The following is a 27053-nucleotide window of genomic DNA, read 5'->3' on the forward strand; positions in this document are numbered from 1 at the left end:
ATTATCAAAGTGATGATAACTTTTACCTTCTTGTACGCATTTGTTTGCTCGCTCTCTAAACAACCATTTTCTAATAAAGGATGTAGTACCTGAACAATTAAGATAAGGAATAAAATTTAAAATAAATATTTTCAAAAACATGCACAAATGAATGTTTTATGGAAACACGAAGTTTTAATATGGTTTATACTTACTTTGAGTGGCATTTTTGGAGAATCTTCAGCTAGTCCCACTTCGTCAAGAACAACAACAGAAACATTTCGTTTTAAATCAACGTCTTTTTGAAATTGAGCGCATTGACGAAATGTGTCAATAATCCCCTCTGGTCTAGACAATGGACTGCATTGAAATGACACCATTTTTACCTGCAATAGATCATCATTTGTGTCATTACTATACAAAAAACCCTTCAAATTAAAATTCCTTAAAAATGCAAAGTTGTATACAAGTATGATCAGATATGTGTTCTTGAAAAGATATATAGGTGTACTTCTTTACAACAAAACCAAATATCAGTGAAATAAAGAAACACAAGATTTTAAAGTAAAGTACATTATTTTTTTATTTTTAAATGAAAGTAAGAAATTGACACTTTATTTAGCTTACACAATGGGGTTCATTACATAAGAAAAAAAATAAAAAGCATAACTTTCAAACTATTGACTATTTTACACTGCAATTATATAGTCAAACCGTTAGAAAAATAAGAAATTATGAAAACCTGTTTGAAGTTTCGGAACATTTGTGAGACTGACGACGTTCCCTGCATGATATCTGCAACAATGGTCTTTGCAAGGGACTTGGAACTTCCAGGTTTTCCAACCAAGAAAAGAGGTATTCGAAGCTCTATGGAAATTACCATCATGAACACGTTTTCCTTGAGAGCTTTATTTTTTGCAATATTTTTGTCTAAACTTACGTTTTCAAGAAAAACGTCTTGGCATCTATTAAAGAAATCAATTTTTAAAGGTAAGCTTTAGGCAATTAAAAAAAACTACAAAAATGAAACAGCAAATATTGGAAGCGAATATGTAGTTTTCATAAAACATAAAATGAGTTTCGCATGTTGATAATTTTAAAACATCTCAATTTTAGGCGTTTTTTCATAAGTGTAGTATTTGAAAATGAAATTCACATGCAGAAAAAATTTGGATAATCTGAAAGTTGGTTGTTATAAAAAATAGCAATATAAATATATTTCAGTTCAATTTGTATAGTGCTTTTGTATTACAGTTACATGCTCCTTTGTCGTACATACATGCGTGTATAATGATTTATTAGATATATAAATTACATGAGGTACATGTAACTGGTTACTCGTAACATAAAACAAGAAATGAAAAACTTAAAATACATGAACCTTTCTACTATTTTACAATTTTTATTACAAGAGAGGTACTAATTTAAGAATACCAGAACAACTGTTAATCTGAATTAGGATATTATGTTTTTGTAATGTTAGTTACCTGACATATAGACATGTATTATTTATCTTTTTTTAGAAACATAAGTTTATAAATGCCGAAATTGTAAATGAAAAGATGACCACATTGCATACAAGGATCTCATAATACAGTTATTGACTGGGTATGAGAGCAACATATGAATTGTTGGACCTTAAGGTAAAAAACAAACTGTTCACTTTAAGGTCAACCAACTCATATGTTGCCCGAATCCTGGTCAATAACTGTGATGTTATATCCTTAACTTGAAATATATGACTTAAAGTAAATCCACCCTCCTGTGACGTCATACATTTTACATAAACCATGAATTCATTAAAATTCTTGCAAGTAGATTTGTAATTTCTATGTTATCATAGGTGCACATCAAAAACTCAAATCATTGCTTACTTCGAGATATTTAATAAGCGTTTTTCATCCTTATATTCGAAATAATTCAATAATGACAAAGGGAAATAACTCTTTTCTACTTTTCTCCAAGTGATATATCTAAATGCTATAATTTTTCTAATGTAATCAATTTTTTCTTCTTTTTTTTAATCAATTTTAGTTTTCTGGCATAGTAAGCAATAAAATTTAAATAGACAAACAAATATCCACGCTTATATTTAATTTTTAAACAAAAAAAGTGTGATTTTCAGATGATAATTTCAGCCTTTGGTTTTTTTTTACCTTACATCTTAAATAGTATGGATACATATATATTTTATTTATTTTTTGATGAAATTCAAGTCCAATAAGTTAAAAAAAAGTTACATTTTTCACTTTGAACCCATGATTTTATAGGTACGGAGTTACCTTAATGATGTCTGTTACGCCGCTTACGTATTATACCACACGCACTTAACTTCGACTATTTCCGTTCTGCCGAGTTCGAACGAAAATTAATTAGCTGTAATGTAGCGGCCAAACAATTTCAATGTTGGACCGGTAGATCGGTCAACATCGATATTGTCAGACCGTTCGAATTACAATTCGTTTTTTGACTTTTTTTGGTAAGACTTTAAAAGAAGAATAACTATAAGGGTATATCTATATCTAATAAGGACACTTGTTTTAAGCTTTGCAACTTGAAGAATAATGCGTTGCAATGTCACAAATATCAGCATTGTATTTCCTAAATTAAAGGTATAAAAGATATTTCAATAATATTTAAAAAATGCTACCTAATAAATATGATTATATTGGTTGGTTTTAAAGTAACGATTTGAAGGTCAATAATCATTACCTTATCAAGATTTTTGCAAGATTTATATGACATAAGGATCACGATAACTCAGGATTTGAGATAAAAAAAAAATATTTTTACAAAGTCCTATACTTGAAGTTAAAAATTGTTAAAATAACAAAAAAGCTATGTTATAAACAATTATCGTTATTGTTTTCCATGTTTTGCTTATTTGATAAAGATATGCTACGACAAAGATAGAATTGTACTCAAACAGAGGAAACTTCGACTATTTTTTTCATTTTCTTTTTTTTTTCAAATTAAAAACTTTCTGTTGCAATGTATAAGCAAAAGGCTGAGTTCCTTCGCGTTTTTATATCATTTACATTTTGTGACTGTATTATGTCGTTTATAATTATATGTCACTGGCTGGTACGCAATGGAAAAAAATTTTCTTTAAAAACAACAATCAAATCAACTACAGATTGACTATTTTGAAAATCAATGACCTGAGAGAATGTTATTCTAAACAAAAAAGAAAAAAATAATTAAAGTTTTTTTTTGAAATACTGGGTCAAAAATGGATAGAATTTTTAATATTGATACAGAAAATTTGGACTAAATTAAATTAAAACTACATGAATGAGCTAATGACGATTCATTGCAAAATCAAGTTAATAAAGCTTTGGGTATTTTTTTAATTACTGCTAATAATTAAAAATGAAGAAAACTTTGGTATGATTGGACAATTTTGAAAAAAAAATCAATTACATTCAGAGGTCACTGGCATAAACGGTAGGTCATCGTAGAGCTACAATATACAATATTAGTTTTTCGTTTCTGTTAGTGGAATTTTTCGCCCCTGAATAAACGTAATCCTTAATGTACTGTTGTAACTTTTAAAGAAAAATTTCAAAGAGTTTTTTTTTATGTATTCCAACGTATAATAAACACCCTGTTTGCAGACATTTGCTTGCTTTGTACATGTTTTTCATGAATATATCCTATATTATTAGTATTTCAAGAGTAATTCTCGATACAAATTACAACATCATAAAGTTTGTTCCGGAGAATATTTCATGGTTTTCCGAAATACATTCATTTGCATCGCTGAGTAGGCCTTTTCGTTGTACTAGGGTTAATTGTGTGAATGATCTTAAATTGAATAATGTAGGAGCTTTTGAAACACAAAGAAAAATCTCGTGAATGACATTTATAAGATATAAAAACACCTACTTTTTGTTACAAACAGGGCTTAACAAATATTTAGAGAAAAAATTCTAGTCAACAATTTTATATGATTGCCTGCCTACTTGATACGTTTGAAGAAATTTGTCGTGAAAAATGAGCATTTGTGATATAAATATTAGGCACTGACGATATCACAATAGATCTCAGACTTATACTATTCAAGTGATGGATCTTTAAGAAAATGTCTTTTAGCAAAATCAGTACATGATTAATTAAGTTTCAACATAATACATGGCACGGAACAAGGTTTTAACAATTTTTCAATTGCAATTGTAAAATATTTTCACGAGCTTTACAATTCACCACAAGATACATCTCGGTATTAGTGAAACATTAAGGACTAATGCATGGACATAAGCTTGTAGTTCCTGGATGATTGTTCTACTTCATGTGTTATTCTTATAAAAGTTGACCGATTAAGAATCTTGTATATCACAATTTATTTAAAACATAGCATGCGTAAGACTGTCTTGCAAATGTGGTTGCATTTTATTCCGTGCTTATACGATCAAGTATTCAGAAGACAAGATATCTAATTTCATTTCTTCTCATGAAAAAGTTATTTTGCAGAATATACTATATAACTCAAATTTAATTTAGAGTTTTTTTTTTATTTCTGAAGCAGAATAAAGAACTATTTTGCTCAAGGTTTAGTTACTAATCTATGAATTGTCTCAGTAACGAGAAGTATTGACTTGTAACTTACTTATTTGTATAAGCAGTACATGTAATTATCAATTTACATATTTTTATTATCATATAGAAGCATGTGTACCTTTCAATAATCTTCAACATCTGTTTGGAACCCTCTGGTAAGGAAAATGGATTCAAAAACATCGGTGTTATTTCTTTCCGAAATTCTTCTCTTTTCTTAAGTGATGCATGGTAACACACTCCCAGGGCTAAAACTAACGATACTGTTAAATCGTTTGTATTCTGAAAAGTAAAATAAATTAATTATTGTTCTCTTTCAAACCATCGCGTTTTTGATAATCTGGAATAGATGTTTTTACAAATACCTTTATCAATTCAAACTCTTCCTGGTCAACCACGTCTTTGCTATTGTTCTCTTTTTTCATAACATTTAGTAGCGAATTTTCGTGTTTCGTTTGATCGTAGAACCAACAAAATACATCCAGAACCCTCTCAACATCACGTAAACTCACAAAGCTGCACTCATCCTACAAACAGTATCAGTGTAATGTAAAATCTACTGAATTTGAAGGAAATTATAATGGGGCCATACTACTTTATTCAATTATAAACATTGATACGGTACCCGCAACGTTATTATTTACAAACCTATCCTATCGTGTATCAATCCTGCGTGTATACATCTGTTCTATCGTGCGTTAATCCTATTCTTTGTGCGTTAATTTTATCAGGTTATCGTTCAATTTCAACAGTTTTTCCGTTTATTCTACCGTATTTATCAGTTCGTGCCTTTTCACAAGTAAGTAAATTTATTTCAAAGTTTCAAGTCGTTCAGTGCGGCGTGCACGAATCAAACAAGAAATTTAAAATCTTATCCCACATTTTATCATAAAACTAATTTCTAAATTCTTTAGATCAAAATTAACCAAAATCACATGTAAAGCATATCTTACGCTGTGGAAATTTTAAAAAATCAATGTAATCTATCGAAGTTCTTTGGAACAAGGCAACATATTTGTGTATCGAATACATTAAATCGGAGAATGACTAAAATGGGTAGCGAAATTCAAACGCAGAGTGTTTACCTACATAAAAATCAACCTGTATGTAATATTATTCGTTTTTTGATGCATCATTTTTACGAGAAAAAAAAACAAATTGATGATATAATATGTATTTGCTTAAAACAAGTTTTCTGTGTGATTTTTTTTTCTGGGGCTGAAATGTTCTCGACAATTGCTTAGAGCGTAAGGTAATTAAAACAATGTTAAAAAATATTACGCGGAACGAATATGTAACTGAGACACTTATTGTCTCTGCTGGGGTTTGAACCCGGTTCCCCTGGCAGGCCAGTCCAGTACTATACTGATCGAGCTGAAAGGTTGACCCACTAGCTAGAGCTAGTAGGAATGCCCTGTACCTGACCCTACCATATTGTCCCCCTCCAAGTTAAGAGTCGTCCTCGATTCTTCCGGTGTTCCAACACCTGTGGGGCGAAGTATTAAAGACAACCTCTCTCACCCGCCAGAGAATACCCAGGTCCGAACGTGGCCACCATGCAAATTTAACAGTGGCACTTATCGCCTCTTCTGGGGTTTGAACCCAAGTCCTCTGGCACACCAGTCCAGCACTCTACCGATCGAGATAAAGAGGTAACCCACTAGCCAGAGCTAGTAGAAGAGCCATTTACCTGACTCTACCACATACATCTGAGTGTGTAAATATTTTTAACTTGTATGTAATATATATGGTTTTCAATGCATAATTTCCTTATTCAGAAAAAAATGTATTTATGATAGATTCTATTTTTATTTAGAACAAGAGTTGTATGTTAATTGAACCTGCTATTTTTAATTGAACCCGCTATTTTTCGTGTGTTTTAGTTTCAAGCTGAAATGTCTGCTGCGATCGGCTAGGGTGTTTGGCAATGAAAACAATGTTAACAAAACATATAAGTTATTGATTATTTAAACTCATATTTATCATTTTTAAAAAAAAATAAAAATAACATAACTAGTCATTTTCATACATAATATAAATGATGCAACGGTGATTAACAACTCGGCAATTATTAATTGCAAGAAATTCCACGTATGTATTGATTTGTTCGTGTTTTATCTTAAATTCTGCCATTATCAGATTAATCGTAAAGTTTGCATAATGCAGTTACATACGATTTTCATGAACATCGTTTATTCTTTCCTATCGTGTATCAATCCTTTAGCATCGCACGAATATAATGTTCTGTCGTGCGTATATCCTATCCTATCGTGCGTGAATTCTATCCTATCGTTTATCTTGTAAAAAAAATAATATAATATTGCGGTTTCTGTGTAATTAGGCAAGCAATATATCAAAATGTTTCTGGAACACCTAGATATGATCAGGGAGCTTAACTATAAATGTTTAAAGTGTTCAATTCATACCTGTTAAATTCAATTGACTTTAATAACGTTATAAGCAATCAAGAAGAAAAAAACATGTACCCTAGCCTTTTTTAAAATGTCCGTTCTATAACTGCAGCCAGTCATAAACAGATAAGTATTGTTTTGCCTTTGAATCTTCTTTTCGAATTTAGCGAACGCAGTTTATGTTGTTTACAGCATTCTACTGTAAGCATACTTTAATTTGCGACTTATACAACAAGTCAAAGTAAATGACTAGCCTGGTTACAACAAATTATATATTACTTATATATATATATATATATATATATATATATATATATATATATATATATATATATATATATATATAAATATAATGACAAGGTTCGCCTTCCTGAACTTTGGTCTTATTGCATCCATAACTTGTCCGATCAATTCTACTTAACTTTCAAAATTCAGTGTCCACAAATAGTCCAATTTTTTTTTCCATATATGATATAATTTTGTTAATAAAGATACAAGACATTTTTGAATGGATGATATGGAGACTGATTGTTATTGTAACACAAGCTAAAGACCCAATTTTAACCCACCTCCCGTAACATTCATCTGGCACTGATTGACAGATTTGGTCAAACAAGTCAGCTGAATATCCGAGATAGCAATTAGCTGCTGGTCATAACCCCGTCTTATTTACCGCATATCTTTTTTCGGATTTTTTTGTTTTCTTGTAATAACTGAATATTGGAAATAAATCTGCGACATTCCAATTGCATCAAAACAAAAATGTTTCAAATAATAAAACCGTAAAACTCTAAGCAGGAATTTTAAGTTTAATATATGCTTATGATGATATATATATATATATACCTATAGGTATTAGAAGGAAAAAGCAAACGTGTTTGTAACAGCAGTACAAGCTTACATGTATGTCCTTATTATATCGTACCTTTCCCCTAAGACCCAAACATGGATCACTTTCAAATTTGTTTTAAATTTAAAAAAAAATCTAAGGCCAACACTTAATTTCTTTCTATAAAACATTCTAATTTGCATATTTTCTATAATAGAAAATGAAACCTTTTCGACGTCCGAGTTAATAAATGAAAATTTGAACCCCCGTTGTTAACTCGTACGGCACTTAGATATAGACTCGAATTTTGATTAAAAAGAGATATTTATTAACTTGGGCGTCAATTTTAATTAGCTAACTAACTTAATCAGGCGTGAAGTTGGCAGTCGATTGATTACTTTAGAGCGATCGGCGACAGTAGCAACACCTTCTTTAAGAATGTGAACAAATGTTTATAATGTAGCTGTTCTTTTTTATAGTTTCTTAAGTAGTTTAGTAGTAGCTTTATACTTTGTTTTTTTTGGTTTTGTACTCATGTAATTTATTTTTTTGGTCCTGAAGAAGGGACTGGTTGTCCTGAAAATTTGACAATTTTCACTGTTCGTGTCGTTAGCCATTTTTAGTGCTTTATATATATATATATATATATATATATATATATATATATATATATATATATATATATATATATATATATATATATATATATATATATATATATATATATATATATATATATAGTTTTGAAAATACTTAACCACTGATGTTGAACCCTCAACTGGCATTATTCGAAAACCATTTTACATGTACTTACCACTTATTTTGGCTATCCAACTATTACTTCACTTTTGACAAGTCTTTTTTTTATATTTAGAAAGTTTAAAAGCTGTTTTGGCTCTTTTGTTTTGGAAAATAAACTTACTTGTAGAAATTTTTAAATCATACAACTGCTTCATTACAACATTTTTAGTGATTCATTTCTACATATTTAAATATGAATAGTCAAGAAAAGATAACTCCATCATGAACAAGCAAGAAAAGCTAACTCCATAAACTGTTACACCTCCTTTTTATCTCTTTCCAATGCTTACACAATATCTTAACTTTTATAGACATACATGTATAATAATTTCTGATATTTACTGAGATTTACCGTTGGTACTGAGAATTGCTAAGAATAACCGATATTATTCTCGTAGAGCCAGGAATTTTTTTACAGATTAAATTACGTGCAAACTGTTAAGATAATAATCTAATTCAACAAAAAGTTTCTTAATGAAAAAAATGAAAGATCCAAATTTTCGTTGACTTTATCAGTAGCTTGTCTTTTATAGCCACAAGAAATTAGGTTTCATTAGTATGCTTATTATCTGCTCATTTATTTTAATGAATATTTTTCTTTTTCTTCCTGTTTCAAGTTTTATTTTTGCTTACTAACACTATTTAGCACATAAAATGTATGTCATTTTTTTTATTTGTATCTACAACTAGACTACATGTGAAAACTTCAAAATGCGTATTTTAGTAAATCCGCAATACAAATCGGATCTCAGTAAATTAGATGATTTTTATGTCATTATCCTAAAAAAAAATACTTACTGTTTGTTTTCGCATAAACTCTTGGCACTTTGTTAGAATCTGACTTAGTGTTTCGTCAATATTTTTAATATCTAGGATTTTACTATCCTTGATCTGTAATAAAATGACGATTTTACTTACATTTTATCACTCGACAACAAACTGGTAACGTTATCCACAATATGATTACATGTATTTCAAAGAAGTATATCACAATAACAAAATAAATTAGTAAATTATAATCTTAAAATCTATAAAATAATTTTCATATAGAATGCTTACGTTTCTTAAAACCATCTGCCTTATGTACATCTGTTCAACTTCAGTCCTAAGTTGACCAAAATCCCAAACAAATGGGAGCAAACTTCTTGGCAACGGCTTGACACGATAAACAAGCCATCTCATAGGAGTTTGACCTTTTAAAAGCAATGTTGATGTAAGTAAAACGTTGGTTTAAACTGTCCTATATCATTACATATTGTGACCAAAATATATGCTTTTTATTAATTTTTTTAGCTACCCATTCGATCCGTCGTCTTTTTTGCATCTACATGGAAACCGAGCCCAGCTTTCTCAAGTTGTTTAATCATCTTTATGGAATGTCTAGGTACAAGCAAAATAGATTTTTAAGATTTTAAATTTTGATTGTCCAGATGTTTTGAAATGAGGTAAAATTCAAATAAAATGAATTAACACTGAATTAATGAATTAGATCATTCTTTGTTCTGCAAATATTATGTTCTTATCTGTTATATTTTTTCTTGGAACAGTTCATACAATTGCTATAAAAGTTAAACGAACATACCTTTTGTAAGGATTACAGGCTGCTACTATTTTCAATGATTGGCAAAGGTTCAAAGGTCTTCCGCGAATTGTTTTATCACACATGATTTCCCTGATAACCCCAACTGCTTCGGTCGTGTTTGCTTCATCAAAAAAGAGTACAGTATAAACATGGTTTGTCTCTTCTCTTTCGAAATTTTTTCGTGCTGCAAGTTCAGCTTCCTCGACTTTTCGAATAAGATCTTTCTTTGTAGTTCCTCCATGGACCTACAGTGTAAAAAGCCATTATTTAATATGAATGTAGCAAGCATGCTAAGGTGTAAAAAATTTATTTTTACGAAATTTTTTTTTTTTGTGTTTCAAAATACCTTCATCACAAACATGTTCTGTAAATTTTTTACATCAGGACATTGAAGCTGACACATGAATTGAACAAGTCTTGTTTTTCCACACCCTGTTTCACCCATTATAACAACAGGTATGTCGCATCTAAAATTTAATAACGTATTTTTTTAAAATGACTTAAATTTTGTTGAAAACTGATGAATCAGCGATAAATTTGAATCACTGCTTTGATCACAAAATTCACAACATGCATTCTACAGTTTTTCTTTTGTAAAATATTCGCTCACCTAAATCGCATGTAGATGGCTAAAATCTTTTTGACATTATCCATTGTCAATTCATAAGTACTATCTGGATCATGTACTTTCTTCACGCCCATAACTGAACAAAGTTTTTGCAGTTTTTCTTCCCTATATGAATTATTGTAACATTGATGATATTGATTTTATTTGAAGACAGTTATCTTCTTTTATTCAAATTGATAATCCTTAACAATTAATGTATATTGTAAAGTTGTGTCTAATTATGTGTATTTAATGATGAAATGATAAAACAAATATAGTGTTTGGCATTCCATAAAACTTATAGTTTGTGTCAGTGTTGAAGTCTTTTGAAAGACAAGGTGACATTTTCTTAAATGATTTGCAAAAATTGTATAAATCACAAAGTTTTCGTTCAAATAAAACATACCTTGTTAATATGTCAAAGTTTTCATTCATATTCACTTTGTTTTGGTGCAAAGCAATACCGAGTTCCCTTGGTAAAATTCTCTTCTCAATGATTTGTTTTGTACCAAAGTCTATTAAATTCCCAGTCCATCGATCAACGGAAAATCCAACAAAAGTCATAGTATTGCGGTCAGGATTAAAAAAGAGATATGGATGTGGGCTGAAATATCATTCAAAAGGTTGAAGTTGAAAAATTACAATACATATTAAATATTTGACAAAGCTTATGTAAAATAGATAGTGTCTTCTCGTAATCGCCTTTTTTGTATAAAAAATTGTTTTTAAAGGTATATATGCCGTTTAAAACGGCATTTTCTCGATGTTGAAAACCAGACCAAAATTTTGTCAGCATTACTAGATAGATGAAAAAGAAGTTTCAAGAACATTTTTGGATAAATTTTAACGAAGTACAAGCTGTAACTTGAGAATGAATAACGGCTATTTACCCATGTATATTCATAAACGATTAACGTTTGAGGTTGATTTGCGAATGCTCGCGGGAATAGTAATTCAGAAAAAAAAGCTTGCAGAACGGGGTAATACGACATGTTTGTTTTCAATTGTTTGAACTCGTATAAACAGGATTGTGTGCTTTTAACAGAAAAAATTGTATCAGCCACTGTAATCTGCATTTTATGAGGATGGTTGCGTATCAATGTCTGTGAGATTTGATGAGAACTCATTTGCATTTGACAATTATTTTCATACATTTAACAACATAAAATATTATAATGAAGAACGTGAAGTTATCCCACCGGGGGGGGGGGGGGGGGGGGGTCGACTCAAAACACAAACAATTTATAGATTTCAAGTATTCGAAGGAAAGCTATATAATATTTATCATATTCAGACAATGAATAGTGTACCAAACACATGAGCTTTATTTCATTTATGAGTAAATATCTCATTAAACAACGAAAACACACCGCTGTGTGACCACCTGTCTAACAACGTTCTCTGTCAAACTTTAATTCTTTTCTCCAAACACGTTATCCCAATGCCCGCGGACTAACCACGTAATCGCGTCGACATCTTGTGTACCTTCTATATTTAGATTGTCACATCAAGTGCTTCTGAATATTTCAAAGTTGGGCGTGTACTGACCGACCCGAACAGTAAATAATTTATTTAGAATTTGTATTTAGTACTTTAAATGCGTTTGATTTCATTATAAGCTGTAAAATTTGCGGAAAGTTTATACTTTTGTTGCTTAGCTGAAAACGCAACATTCTTTTAAAATTTTCATTTCAAACGGCATATATACCTTTAAAGACCGTGAAAATAAGCACTTCTATAAAATTTACCTGTTACCTGGTCAGTGTACCCTTGTCAACCAAATGAATTAAGGCCCCAAATTGAATGTAAAAAATTATTGACTTGTGTTTACTCGTCCTGTGTATACAATGTCTAGCGCTCGCAACGATCGTTTGATTTACTTTTGCCTTTTTTATGCATACATTGCCGTTTAAGCACTATAATCTAAATCAAAGTACTGAAGTACTGACGGGAGTTGATTTTATCAATTATCATATATTTTAAAATCAATTTATCTTGCATGGCAATTGGTTTCTAGTTTGTATTTGAATTACACACTTTTTTATAATATGAAGTATTAGACTTTTCCGACAAGAATTTCTAGAAAGCCCATATGAATCATGTTTTGTAATATTTAAAGATAGATTCTAACTACTAGTATGTATTAGTTATCGAAACAATTCTAAAAATTGTATGGATCCAAGCACAATTGATATCGAACTGGTTGAACGAGACTATATTAACTCTGGCGTAGGAATACATGAGACTACAAAAATATCTAAATTGTTCGTAGTATATAAAATTTGACTATTTTCAAAGTGTTTATAGATAAATTTCCTTGAAAAACAATGCTTCAGCATAAATTACATCGAATTTTTTCCTATTATTTTCAAGAACTTAGTCTTGTCAGCGGTGATGATTTGTGGTTAGGTCCAAACACTGTTTCACTTTCGGTTTGCCTGAGTGACTGCATAGGAGAGTTGATTAAAATCAACTCCCAAAAAGCTACTGTAAAAACATACAATTTTTATTGTTGAAAATTGAAAGATATGAATTAAAAATAAACTCGTAATTTTAATTAGTTTAAGTATCACACCAAACGCTCTGATCGCATAGTCAAAATGTGTAAAAAAAAAAAAAAAAAAAAAAAAAAAAAAATATATATATAAGGTAAGGAAATTATCAGTTTGTTGACAGTTTGTTGACTCGTTGCAAACAAGATACACTGATTCAATGTGTTCATAGAAAATGTTATCAAAAAAAGAAAGCATCATTTGACAGAAACCTATACCAATACAACATGTAGGTAATTAAAACAGGACGCACTTTGTTTACTAAACAAGAAATTTCACATTTGTATCTTGCTGTATCTCGACAATTGAGGTAGATTTTTTAAAAAGCATTTACAATACGCATTCTAACTATCCTAGACATTAAAAATGGAAATGCAACCTTTCAAAATTCTAAGATCAAATTGTACCGTAGTCCCTTCAATAAAAATGTTTATATATTTTAAAAAAAAAAAGGGAATGAGCAAAATCAAATATAGTGTCAATGACTCAAAGGCATTCCATTTCTTATGGAAATTTCAGGAGACGATACCGGTTTTAAACGTACAAAAGCAGCTGGCACTATTATTGTGCACATTTGCTACTGATCGAAAAACAAGAGGCCCATAGGGGCCACATCGCTCACCTGAGCAACAATGGCTTTATATGCATTGGGTGTTCAAAGGATATTGTGCCATATGGCCCCTCGGTAGAAAAACAAAAAAGAATTCAATAACATGAACTGTATCCAAATTCTACACTTTTTTTCCTACCCTTAATCTTTGACATTGTACCCTTATGAAATACAATTTTTACCAAAAATAAGATCCTATGCAAGCTAAAAAACTCAGTTTCTGGTAGGGGTACACTGTAAACTTCCAATTCCCTTTATTTCTGTTCTGCCCCCTCACTTTATAAAACAATCAAATTATACTGTGGTTTCATCAATATTCGTTGAATACCAATTTTCGTGGATTTCGTTGTTAAGTTTATCCATGAAACTAAGTGTTCATTGAATTGCAATTTCTAATAATATTTTGTATTGAAAGGATAAATGGCCAGGAATTTAAGTATCATTGAAACCATGATTTTCAATTTATCCACGAAAATTGATATCCTTGAATATTAATGAAACCACAGTATATGAGAATATGCATATAGGTACATATTCATCTTCAAATACATTGTACTAGCTAGTTATTGTATTTTATTAAAACATTCCTATATGTGAAAGAAGAAAATTGTACCTCTAGGCGCTCAAATTAAAAACATTCAAAAATTTAAATGGTCTTCCGCATTATACACGATTGTTGTTTACCAGGCGTGAACTCGTGCGACGTTTTATAACCTTACTCACTTGATCGATGAATTCACTCGAATGAAAAATATTTTCATGTGATATGTTAAAGAGCTTTTACATGTATGATCAATGCATCAATACATCAATAGGCGTCGGAACTGGGTGAAACGGGGGGTCCCCACTTTTTTTTTTGCAAAGTTAGAAATAGCCGTACCCAAAATGGTTTTTTTGGCTTGTTAAGATTTCTAGCCCCCCCCCCCCCATTCTCAATGAACCTCAGACTGCAATGTATTGACAGGCATATCGCTCTATTTTACTTAGGGCCACCCTTCATTGTGATCGGCTTCGGCCGATCACAGTTGTGTCCATATGAGGCATCCGGCAAATTTAACTATTTGCGCATGCATTGCGCCTTGCACTATTTCATTTACTATGCAATGACAACCTTATTTAAATCTATAAATAGACATAGATTAGTATAAACGTTACTCTTATTATTTTACCCTGAAAATTAAACATTTATAGGGTTACATACATAATGATTTAAATCACGGTTTTTTTTTCACATATGCGTAAGAATATTAGTCGGAAGTATGATTCGCCTACTAAGTGTAAAGTTCTTTCATGCCTTGCCATTTTGGAAATCATTAAAACGGCGTTATATATCTTTTACTACATGTAGCGTATATCATATTAACATAGTTGATAAATGGTATTTCATGCCGATCATTCTTTTAAAAGGAATACTTGTTTTCATCTTTATTCAAAATCAACGTTAACAAATAGCTAATAATCAAGATGATTTTCCGCTATTTTCTTAAGATTAGCGATAATACATTTATCCTCGTAACAGTAATGTTTTAAACTGTTTTAAAGAGGTCGTTTTTATTTGTGTCTGAAAAACCAATAAAAGTTGATGTAGATTCATCGTTTAAGGAGGGGGCCCCAAAAAGTTGTTACAGCATATCATCCTTTTAATTTTTCTGTTCAAGTATTTAATGTTTAGTGAGACATTTCTAGTGATAAATCTAAATTTTAGCGTCATTTGTAGAATTATAAGCAAGATACAGAACTCACAATTCTGCTTGGTTTGAGTCAATTTTTTTGTTCACAAGAGTTATTTACACTTAGCTTAAGATTTTTAAACTTGGAATTTTCTATTCAAAATGAACAAAAGCATGGCCTCAGTTCTGTGAGCAAAGCTCTGTATCTTGCTTATAATTCGAAATTTGACAAGCTGAATCTAGTTAGTAAAGAGAAAACATGCACTAAAACAAAGAAAGAACACAATTTTTTTCATAACATTTAAAAATTTTTTTCCAAAATACAGGCAATATTTCCCCTCAAGTTAAAAAGCAAAAACAAAATTCAAAACAACGTAAAACCACGGTCACGAGTGAAAATGTCAACGCAATGAAAGATTTAACCTCAATTCACTTCAGGAAATCTGCACAAATATATTTAGCATGTTTCATGTACCCCTTCGAATAAAAACTGTTGCACAACAAGCAAATTCATTTTTGTCAATTTGACCCGTTTGTCATGCGTCAACATTCAAACATGGCTGCTTTATACAAAGAACTTTCGTTTTCGATACGGAATATCAAACCCGTAGTTATAAACTGATTCACCGCGATTGTCTCGTTATTTTTATTTTCGTAAATAACTCAAATCTGAAACAGAATTCACCGATAATTTTTGCAATTTATATTTTCCTTTCCATAAGGATTATTTATGCAAAATTACGTTGAATTTGACTCAGTAGTTCTTGAGAAGAAGATTTTCTAAAATGCACCCCCCTTTTTCTACAGTTTCGAGGGTTCTCCGTTTTAAATAAAGATAGGTCTTTCATTTCTGCAATTTATATTTGCCTTCCAATGAGGATGCTCTGTGCCAAATTTGGTTGAAATTGGCCAAGCGGTTTTAGAGAAGAAGTTCAAAATGTAAAAAAGTTTACAGACGGACAGACGGACGGACGGACAGACGGACGAAAGACAAAATGTGATCAGAATAGCTGACTTGAGCTTTCAGCTCAGGTGAGCTGAAAATAAACAAAAGTATGCATAAATGTTGCATTTGAATACGTTACATAATCATATATTACATAAAACATCACGATAAATATTCAGTAAAACTTCTACGAACTTGTTAAAACGAAAACGAAAGATTTCGCCCAAGTCGCACGCGGTTATTCATGCTTTAATTCATTTTAGCAATTGACAGTTTTTCCATGAAATATATAAAAGCAATAATTTTTTGAACATCTTTAATACTATGTTGAGAGCATTTAAACATCCCGTGTATAAAGACATGCATACACAAGCGAGCGTGTTTCCTTCGGGGCTTCGCATCTTTATTAATTAGGCACCACCCCATCTGAACTTATCTGAGGTAAACTGACCAGTTGAAAACCATCTGTCGTTAATTAAGCGGACGAATTGATACACGTCACTAGTAAAACAATCATAGTACATGTATATTATTTGACATATATAAAAAACCTTTTTTCCCATGTCCTTCTAATCTGAAAATCTTTTAAATCCTTATCATATATTGTCTCGTTTTCACTTTCTGCCATTTCATCTTGGGGTGTTTCTTCACTCAGTTCAAGGGAGCGTGTAGCAAAATCCTAAAGACAAATATTCAATTTTATTGCGTAAAATAAAGTAAGATTTCATAATGTTTCCTCAATTTGAAAGCTTTGACAGTAATCGGGATCGAGATCTAAATATTATTGAAACATCTTCTTCCGCTGGCTTTGCTATCCGTCAGATGACTTTTTTCAGATAAAGAATGAATCTGATTGAAATCTACTTGTTTTGTCGTTAGTTTTAAATTATTTTCGGTTCAAGCCATTTAACAGATAATAACGATACGTTGTGCATTTTCTTGACACGTTATGCATGTTTTTAGGACACGTTGTGCATAATTGTAATATAACTTCAATATGAATGACTCGGTGAGTGGCCCCTATAAATCGCGGCAAGAATTTGAAGATAAGAAAACCTCAAATCATCAGGAAACAGATCTGTAAGACAACCTTGATGCCATATATTGAGAGACAAAATCCGTCTGAGAAAGACTTGACCTTGCAAAAGGTGAAAAATAATTCTTGCTTGAAGGCAACATATTGTAAAAAAAAATTTCAACATCTCATTTTAATAAAAATAATTAATGAATTGCATAATGAGTCGTTTGCAAATTTTTATTTTTTTTATTTTCAGAGACAAGACTTCAAATGTATCGAATGAAGAAATATAATGCCCAGAAAAGGTAGAATCAGGACATAACTAATCAGCTGATGAATAATTTCATTTATTGTTGACATAAGATATGATAAGCATCGATATCAAAATATCAAACTTTGCTCTGTCGATAATGGGCGTTAAGAGACTGACTTCTGTTAGCAGATAGACATATTTGTAAATACAATTGGTTATCAAATTCAAAACAACTTTAAGCGCACAAGATGTAAGGTAACATTTTGTGGAATTTCACTACTTCAAAAGATTTGCAAATCGAGAAACCGCTAAAACATTTATTCAGTATTCAGTAGACCTTACTTTAACTATTTATAAAATCATAATTCAATTACGTGCACTCAAGCGCACTTGTAAAATATTCAATTATAAGAATTATAAGTGAAACATTAAAATCAAGATTTAAACGATTTTCGAGAGTCATACTATAATAACTAACCATAAACTAAATTCAGCTAAAACAGTTTTAACACTTTGACCTGTATATTGACTGTTAAGCATTGATATTTTCATTAAAAAAAACTGAAAGACTAAAGAATTCCTCCTAGGCAAGATATACTATTTAACAAATACACACTGTGCAGTTTGAAAAACGAAACAGACAGGTTTATAAATAAATGGTTTACTGGGAAAATGGGGTTTAAAAGTTGTCTCAAAATATTGTTTCTATTGCACCACATATTATTTGGATTAAATTTATAATGCGATCATATACTTTTAAATTGATATGAATAATATTAACAAATGTTAATCAAATTTTTTGTACTTTATCATGCCCATCAATTGTTCTCTATTAACTTTTATCGTTTTAAGAGTTCACGAAAGTTGTATTTCGTTTCATTTTGTCATCGTCAATAAATTCATTGACACATTTTTATTAGTTGAACTGATGATTTTGTTTTTAAAATTGATGTTTTATTTAAGTCACTAATAAATAAATGTGCTTTTAAATAACTTTAACGTTGCCACCACTCTCTGTACGTTGACGAACCGCCCCATGCGTTGTGTTTTATTCAGAATATTACAACAAAACATATAGTGTTAAAATGTGACGTAAATTATACTTTAATCAAAGTACTGATAGTACTGAAAAGCGCTAATCAAGCTTCTGAATGTATATAACAGATATATGTATTTAAAATTTCAGCTTCTGCATATGCAGTATATTTCCTCATCACTGCGTGGCGGCCCTTTACATGACGTATGTAAGCCCATTAGATTCACAATAGCCCGTACAATAGATTCACAATAGCGCGTGCAGTTATTTGCACAAACTCCTTAATAGTGTAGCGGATAATGGATGAAATATTTCACTTGTGGATATAAGCACCAAATTTTGCATGAAGGTTTCTTGAACATTACTTGATCAAAAAATATCGTTAACCACTCAAGTTTTGGTCATTTTCAAGATGGCCGCCTCTTATTTCAAAATGGCGTCTTTTTTCATGATGTTTTCATGTTATTTTAAATATTTCTGGGTAATGTTTTTATTTTCTGTGAAATTATGAAGAAGAATCTGTTGTATGATATAATTTGATGTTCATTTCATATATGAACACTATCAAATACGGACTCTGTATCACAATCCGTGAATGCATGAAATAATTAAAGTGCTTTTGATCTTGGACCCACTGATCAAACATTATCATGAATTGGTATTGATCGCAAATTCCTGCCCTTTCACCCATAACTCATCAACTTTCAAATCATCAAAAACACCCACACCAATAGCAAAAACAATCTGTATCCGAACTTGAATTGATACTACCCAAGGCTGCATGTTTTGTATGTAGGAACATACAAGTGTCAGTTTCTTCATGGTTTCAAGATGATACAAAGTCTGTATCTATAGCTCTGTTACAGACAACATTTTTTCCTTTTTAAAGCGCTAAGCATAGCTGCAGCGCTTTTTTGTCGCCAGATTTCTTATTCTACTTCCACTTTCGTTTGCGCATTTCCGAAATACCGCCACCTACTGGCGGATGCTAGAGAAGTCGTACCCTGGAGAAGTCGTACTCGGGAGAACTCAAAAATATGCAGTAGGGAAAACTTAATATCTTCAAGTTATCCTGCATGCAGATACATTTGTTCTTAAATTCTAAAATCAATCATGATCTTTGTAGACATGCTTTAAAGCAGATCATTATAATTTGTAAATTGGAAACTTTGATTTACAGTCAAATTGATAATAAAATTTATGCTTCAAAAATAGAAAAACACTTACATTAATTGCTTACATTAAATTCTGTGGTTATGATTTTTTTAAAGTCATCAGCATTCTATTTTCACTGTAACACGACAGCTTGCATTAATCATTAAACAGATTTGTGTATTCTATAGCTATGGCATATCCAAATTCTATATCATTTCAGAATTCTGAGTACGTGAATTTTTGCAATAACGAACAAACCCCGATTCAAATATGATTCTTTACATAACATTCGGTATAATTAAACACTTTCTTTCCGGCTTAGCGCTTTCCAGTACTTTCAGTACTTTGATTTACAACTATAGTAGTTTCTGTCGTTATAGTTGCAGATACAATTTTGTTTGCTAAAAACCCAGTAGTTCAGGTTTTTTTCTCGAAACACCGAAGAAAAGAGTTCCAAGTCTAGTGTTTCCAGATACCTACCCTCTAGATTCTTTGACAGTTAGCAATATCGCACAATCATCACCTTTTACAATTGCACTGTTCTGCTCATGGGCTTTTGCAATGGCTATGCTTGAAAAATTCAGTGATTCAGTTTTTCTAATGGTAAAGTTTCCAAACAAAAAGCCGATTCTTCAAAAGACATAGTTAGCAAATTTAGAAGATGACTGTAGCCTTTTATCTAGACTTTTATTTTCTGTCAGAGCAATGTGATGTACAAGAATTTTTGGAAGATGAAAATCAGAAATTACCCCTCGCTCTCTCAAAATGTTTTTTTTAATACTGGTGTGAAATCTCAGTCGATGCCTATTTTGGAAGCTAGTCAAGTATTTCCCAACAGTGTACCGACAGTTCCCTCACTTGCTATTGACGGCCCATCATAAGTCCTTTCAAAACAACCGAACAATGTCAAATCTTGCGCAAGGCCATTGGAGAGTAGATATTGTCTTCGATGTTTACAAAGATGATAGTGATAAAAGTGAAACAAGAAGAAAACGAGGCATAAGATCTAGACGTAAGATAACTAGAGACACTAGACCGCCAAACTCTTGGAACACATTTCTTCGGTGTAACGAGAACAAAACAAGACCATCTGGATTTAAGCAGACCAAATCGTATCTGCAACTATTACGACAGAAACTACTATAGTTGTAACAAAGGAAAAAATGCAAATCAATGCAAAATGCAAATGCAAAACATGCAACCTTGGGTAGTATCAATTCAATCATCGTAGTAAGTTCGGATACAGATTGTTGTTGTTATAGGTGTGGTTGTTTTTGATGGAGTTATAGGTGACATTTGGAAAGGGCAAGGATATGCGATGTATACCAGTTCATGACATTGTTAGATCACTGGGTCGAAGATCAAAGCACTGTCATTCTTTCATGCATTCACGGACTTGGATACAGAGTTCGCATTTGTTGAGACAGGTAAAATGACAGAATGGCAGGCTGAAATGTGTTTGAGAACGTAACAGAGGTACTCAGATTCTTAAGTTCTCCTTGTGACAGTGTGACAGAACATATAATTAATAAACTGGAAGAATTTGTAGTCATCATGTACGTTCGGTCTAGCACTTCCAATAGAGTAAATGACACGCGCCTTGGCCTCTTTGCTCGTAACCAGCTTCCATACAATGGCATCCCCCGATCATTCAAGAGCTGCTCTTGTAGAGCATATTAAGAGATTTATATTGCAAGCTGAACATACATTGGGTCAGTTACTATATAAGCAAAAAACACACAGCATCCCCTTCCAGATAGGGTTGGGATAAGATTGCGGTTTATCGGTTTCACACGGGACATCCTTACCATCAACTGCGGCTTCATTTCAAAATCAACTGAGATGTTGATGTAATATTAGTTGTTCTGGGGAATGCAAATGTTTCAAGTCCGAATTATTTTGCACTGCTCTTTGCAGTGCAACTGCTTAGACGATTAGATCATGTACAATCAAAAATGAGCTGCAGCATGTTTTAAACGCATGCGCAGAGTGTTCATATAAGAAATGAACATAAAATTATATCATACAACAGATTCTTCTTCATAATTTCACAGAAAATAAAAACATTACCCAGAAATATTTAAAATATCATGAAAACATTATGAAAAAAGACGCTATTTTGAATGAAGAGGCGGCCTTCTTGAAAATGACCAAAACTTGAGTGGCCAACGATATTTTTTGATCAAGTAATGTTCAAGAAACCTTCATGCAAAATTTGGTGCTTGTATCCACAAGTGAAATATCTTGCTGAAATATTGACCTAAGCCACTACACTAAGACTAGATCCCTAACCAGTTTAAATGCTCATAGGGTCAGTTATTCGATGCACCGGAAGTAGACGTTTAACGACAATTAAGCGCTCAGCTATGCTTTTTTAAATGTACGATTGAAAAAAAAACACATCTTGAACTTCAATCCGTCTATGCTTTCTTAAAAAAAGCAACATAATTGATTACTTTGTAAATGTCTAATGATTCAAGTAAGAGAAAAGTAGTACAAACTCGAGACATTTGGATTAAAAACTTGAGAACAAAGTCTGCAAAACCAGGAAGAAATTCCGCAGCAGCAGCGCTGACGTAATCTGACTGTTCAAAGTCTAAAAGCTGGGTATTTAGAAATCCAACGAAGTTCCTTAACTCCGCCCATGATGGGTCATTAATACCACTATGTCTGAAAAGATATAAATACACTGTACATTAGTCAAATTTCTTAAAAGGTCGAGGCCACTAGATTTTGTGACGTTGGCATAAATTTGCATACTAAATTAGCTACTGTTTACTTTCATCGACAGATTAATCAGATAAATGAGTTGCAAGGCTTTGTGGGCTACTACAAGTCTCAATGTACACAAAGCGAATTGAAAATATACACCATTTTGAATCAAACTTTGAAAACTCACTTTCAAGTACTTTTTTTTTTAGAATTTTACAAAAAGATATGGAAAATTAAGTCTGCTCTTTCATTTTTATGCTCACATTTAAACAAAAGTGTTGCCTATGAGGCCTTACATCAACTTTTATTTTAATACCCTGTTGTCAAAGTTCAAAAGAGAGGTTCATGTTGGTCATATTGAATTAGAAGCAGTGAGTACGTTTTTCACGTGGTACCCCCTATTTGGGACTTCACATTGAAGTTTCTCCAGGAACACTCATTGAAATGTTAACATACAAAACCTACATGCTGTATAATTAGTATTTCTGTATTTGTATATTTGTGCATTTCTATAATCATGGTTATTTACGTATGTTAAAAATTTCTGGTGTACAATGATTAAGTGAACAAAAAAATATATACAATTTTTTCTTATGAAAAATCTGTTTGTGGTTGTATGCGTATATTTGCCAGGTTTATTTCTGATTGATTTTTAAAGCAGCATGAATAAGCTTTAACTTGTACAATTTTTTCTACCAGCTATTAGATATTGTGTTTAAAAAAGACAAAAACCACGTATGTCTGTTAAAACGTAAACACGTAGTAGAACGTTTTGCTTTGCGGCTCATTTACAGGATTGGGGAATTGGTTTACGCAAATATTGTCACATATTAAATAATGCTATCCATATAAGGTACATTACCTAACAGAAAGTAAACCCCAACTAAACCCTGGGTTTACTTTCTGGGTTTACTCTGAGTAACCTCTAGTAAACCCAGAGTGGACACAAAGAGTAAACCCCGATCAGAAGTATACCCTGAAAGCAGACGCTACATGTATAATATACGGAATATACAAGGGGCAGAAATTACAGGCAGTAGGATGATAAAAAAAAATAAAGGTCTGCTTCACACTTCAGTGCGTAAAGTTGACTCCAAAAGCAATTCTCGAGTAAACCCAAAGAAAACCCCGAGTAAACCCAAAGTAAACCCCGATTGGACCCAAATTTTCAAAAAGTAAACCCAAAGTAAACCCGGGGTTTAGTTGGGGTTTACTCTGGTGTTACGTTGGGTCTGACTGGTACTGTACATGTTGTGTACCTGACCTGCGAAATGATACCATATATTGTACTCCTTAAAATACACTACTGTTCGTCTTACTTTAGCAGTATTTGGAGGCATGATCTTGGTGTTCCGTAAGGTTTGTCTGCATTTACTTTTTCTGGAGTATGGTCTTGCTCCAATCGATGGAGGTATTGAAATGGTCTTTGAAATACGCTGCTTTCAAATTCATTTTGATCAAACAGGACATCACTTTCCTTATATCCTGTACAAAAATTGATAACTCAAAGCATCTTAACGTTAACGTAAGGTTATTTTCATATAAATAAATCAAGCATTTATTCCAGCACAGTCTTTTATTTTTTCTCTATGATATTATTTTGAATTCAAATCTTACCGTTCAAAATTATAATTCATTTTTCAACTTTTATTTTAATTGAGTTTTATGTACTGCAAGGCATTGATGACGAAGCGGGAGAAGTGATTGTAATTTTAATTACATTTGTTTAAAAAAAAAACTGATAAATTATGAATGTACCTTAAATATTAAATAACACGGGAATGTTTTCTATTCTTCTTTCTTTTACGTTTATGATTACATAGCTTTGCTTCTGCGTCTTAAATTTTTGTTTTTATACCTTAAATGAAATCTAGTTAAAGAAAATTCTAAAAGATTAGCCAAGGTGTTTTCAGAATATATTTGTTTATTTCTGGTATCGCTTTATCCAAAATAAAAACATTGCGAAATGACTTTGCATGCTGAATATTCTTATGTTGCAACTGTTGTTCGCTCACATTACGCATACAATAATCTCAATTTAAAGTGCTGCAATCATAAAATTGACTAAAACAATAAAACCTATGTTAAAAAGCCGCGATGCTTAAGATTTACACAAGGCATGATATGCAATACAGAATGCAAGATATTAATGTATATGTGTAAAGGATTAACTTTTATCTCCTGTACCTTAATGTGTTGTTGTACACTACATGAATATTTGTACCCAAAAAAATGATTTTCTTCATTTAATCATTATTTTTTCCATAATGCACAGCCAATGAATCACAGCGATCCAAATGAATAAATTTCATTTTTTATTTGTTGAAATGATATTTTAAAAGATATGAGCTTATTGAGATCACAAATTATTTGCTTGCAAAGGAGATATTTGAATACCTTCTGGAGGGGGTAATCCTTCGAACTTCCTGAAAGTCTCTAATGGAGACCTACATACGACATATGGCAATATATCCAAACTCCGGTGCATATATTGATTTCGATTAATCTATTCAAAAAACCATAATTATCTTGCAGGTATACATAATTTTCTAGTATTCTTAATATTCTTCCATGTTGACATAATTAACTCTGTATGTTGACAAAATTAATCTTGAATGTAAAGGCATTATTATAAATTTGCATTTAGTTTTGTATAAATTGAATATGTATGCATTTCATGAAGTCCATCAATCTTACTTTTGTGCCAGACGTCCGAGTAAGTATTGGGATTATTTCAACTAAATATAAATCAAAGGGTGATTTCCTCCATACATAACCTCTGCTATCGGTAAGACAACCCAATATAAGAAGTTGAAAAAGAAGATAGTCAACGCCATATTCGACCTGTTAAAATAAAAGGAGCCAAGAATCAAATGATATAATTAATTAAAATCATTTTTATGATACTCATGAAATACTTTGTTTTAAAATTGCAAATGTTTACTTCTTGTGAGAAATCAATGTGAAAGATCCGAGGTTTTGTATCCATATCTGATTCAATTTTTCTCAAAAGAAAAGACATAACATCATCAATGTCAACCTTCTTATCGAGAATAGGTATTGTGATCGCGTTTTCTCGTTTAATTTTTTCACGTTTTTGTAGAACTAAATCCAGTTCTTCGACTTTTCTTCTCTTGTATAGTGTTTTTCCAACTCCTGGTCTCGAAGACTTTATGACTCGAACAGTACAACTAAACAAAAAAAAATATATAAAATGATATAAGCTTATTTTAGTAAATAAGTTAAAAAATATATCTAATGCGATTTAAAAGCAATTTTTCTCAATTGAGCAACATTGCTCAACAATGGCCACATATGATCAATCTAAACTAGATGTGATATTTATAGCCTCTATTCTTTGCTGAAAATTAAATCCATATATGTCTTTATGCATCAAACTGAACGATATCAATCAATTTTAGTATTTATAAGTATAAAACACTACAATATAAATACATATAAGAAATCGTCAGTTAAAATTAGCATTTTTACACAAGCAGCTTTAAACTCCTGAAGTTTTTTCTCTATGAGTAAAACTAGCTTTCTTGTTCTGAAGAAAACACATGTTCAAACCCAATTATCCGTTTTACTTATCTCTTCTCGCTCGGATAGGGGTTGTATCCTTCATTGAAAGAAACTCTCATTATGTGTACTAATAATAATGTGTTAAGTTTAAACGATATTTTTACCCTCACCTCTCCCATTTTAAAAAAGTCTTGATGAAGGAATTTTGAATTACAGGTTTTGTTTGAAATCAGTTATATCAAGCTCATTTAATAACAAAATACTAATGGATCACTTTCAACATATAATCAGTACTGCTAGATGACGAAGTTTCTTCTATAACCCGAAAAGTTCTCTTGCCCAAATACCTTTTTACATCTTGCAAATAAGTTGTTTATAAAAACAAGAGGCCAAAAGACCTTACCGGTTACTTAAGTACCATATACCATACACACGATTATGGAGGAGTCATATAAATGCATTTGAGTTTCCTCCCTGCATGAGGACTTTTGGAAAGGACTCTAATTTCTAAAGTTTAGCACAAAACCTATCGCTCGTATCAGAGTGTATGACCTACTACTAAAAAAGGTACACAGCTTCCATACCAAGTATTTTTTTACCAGGTATGCTATCTTTCAAAATAGGTTTTATGTTTATATGTTTTCATACATAAATTAAAAGAAGGTGGCTTGTATACTACTTATTACTTTACTATTAACAAGTGTACTTGTTAGTTTTAAGAAATTTAAAAAATGTTTATGTTTTAAGTGATGAAAATACTTGTATAACTATTTTGATCATACAACTTCTTTAAAATTACATTATGTTTAA

General features: G+C 31.4%; 1 pseudogene; it reads right to left on the reverse strand.

Moving 5' to 3' along the window:
• The window catches only part of LOC128185245 (E3 ubiquitin-protein ligase RNF213-like), a 209364-nt pseudogene that overhangs the window by 110184 nt on the left and 72127 nt on the right, over positions 1-27053 (reverse strand).

This window comes from Crassostrea angulata, chromosome 5, assembly GCF_025612915.1.
Source record: "Crassostrea angulata isolate pt1a10 chromosome 5, ASM2561291v2, whole genome shotgun sequence".
In the NCBI taxonomy this organism is placed as follows: domain Eukaryota; kingdom Metazoa; phylum Mollusca; class Bivalvia; order Ostreida; family Ostreidae; genus Magallana; species Magallana angulata.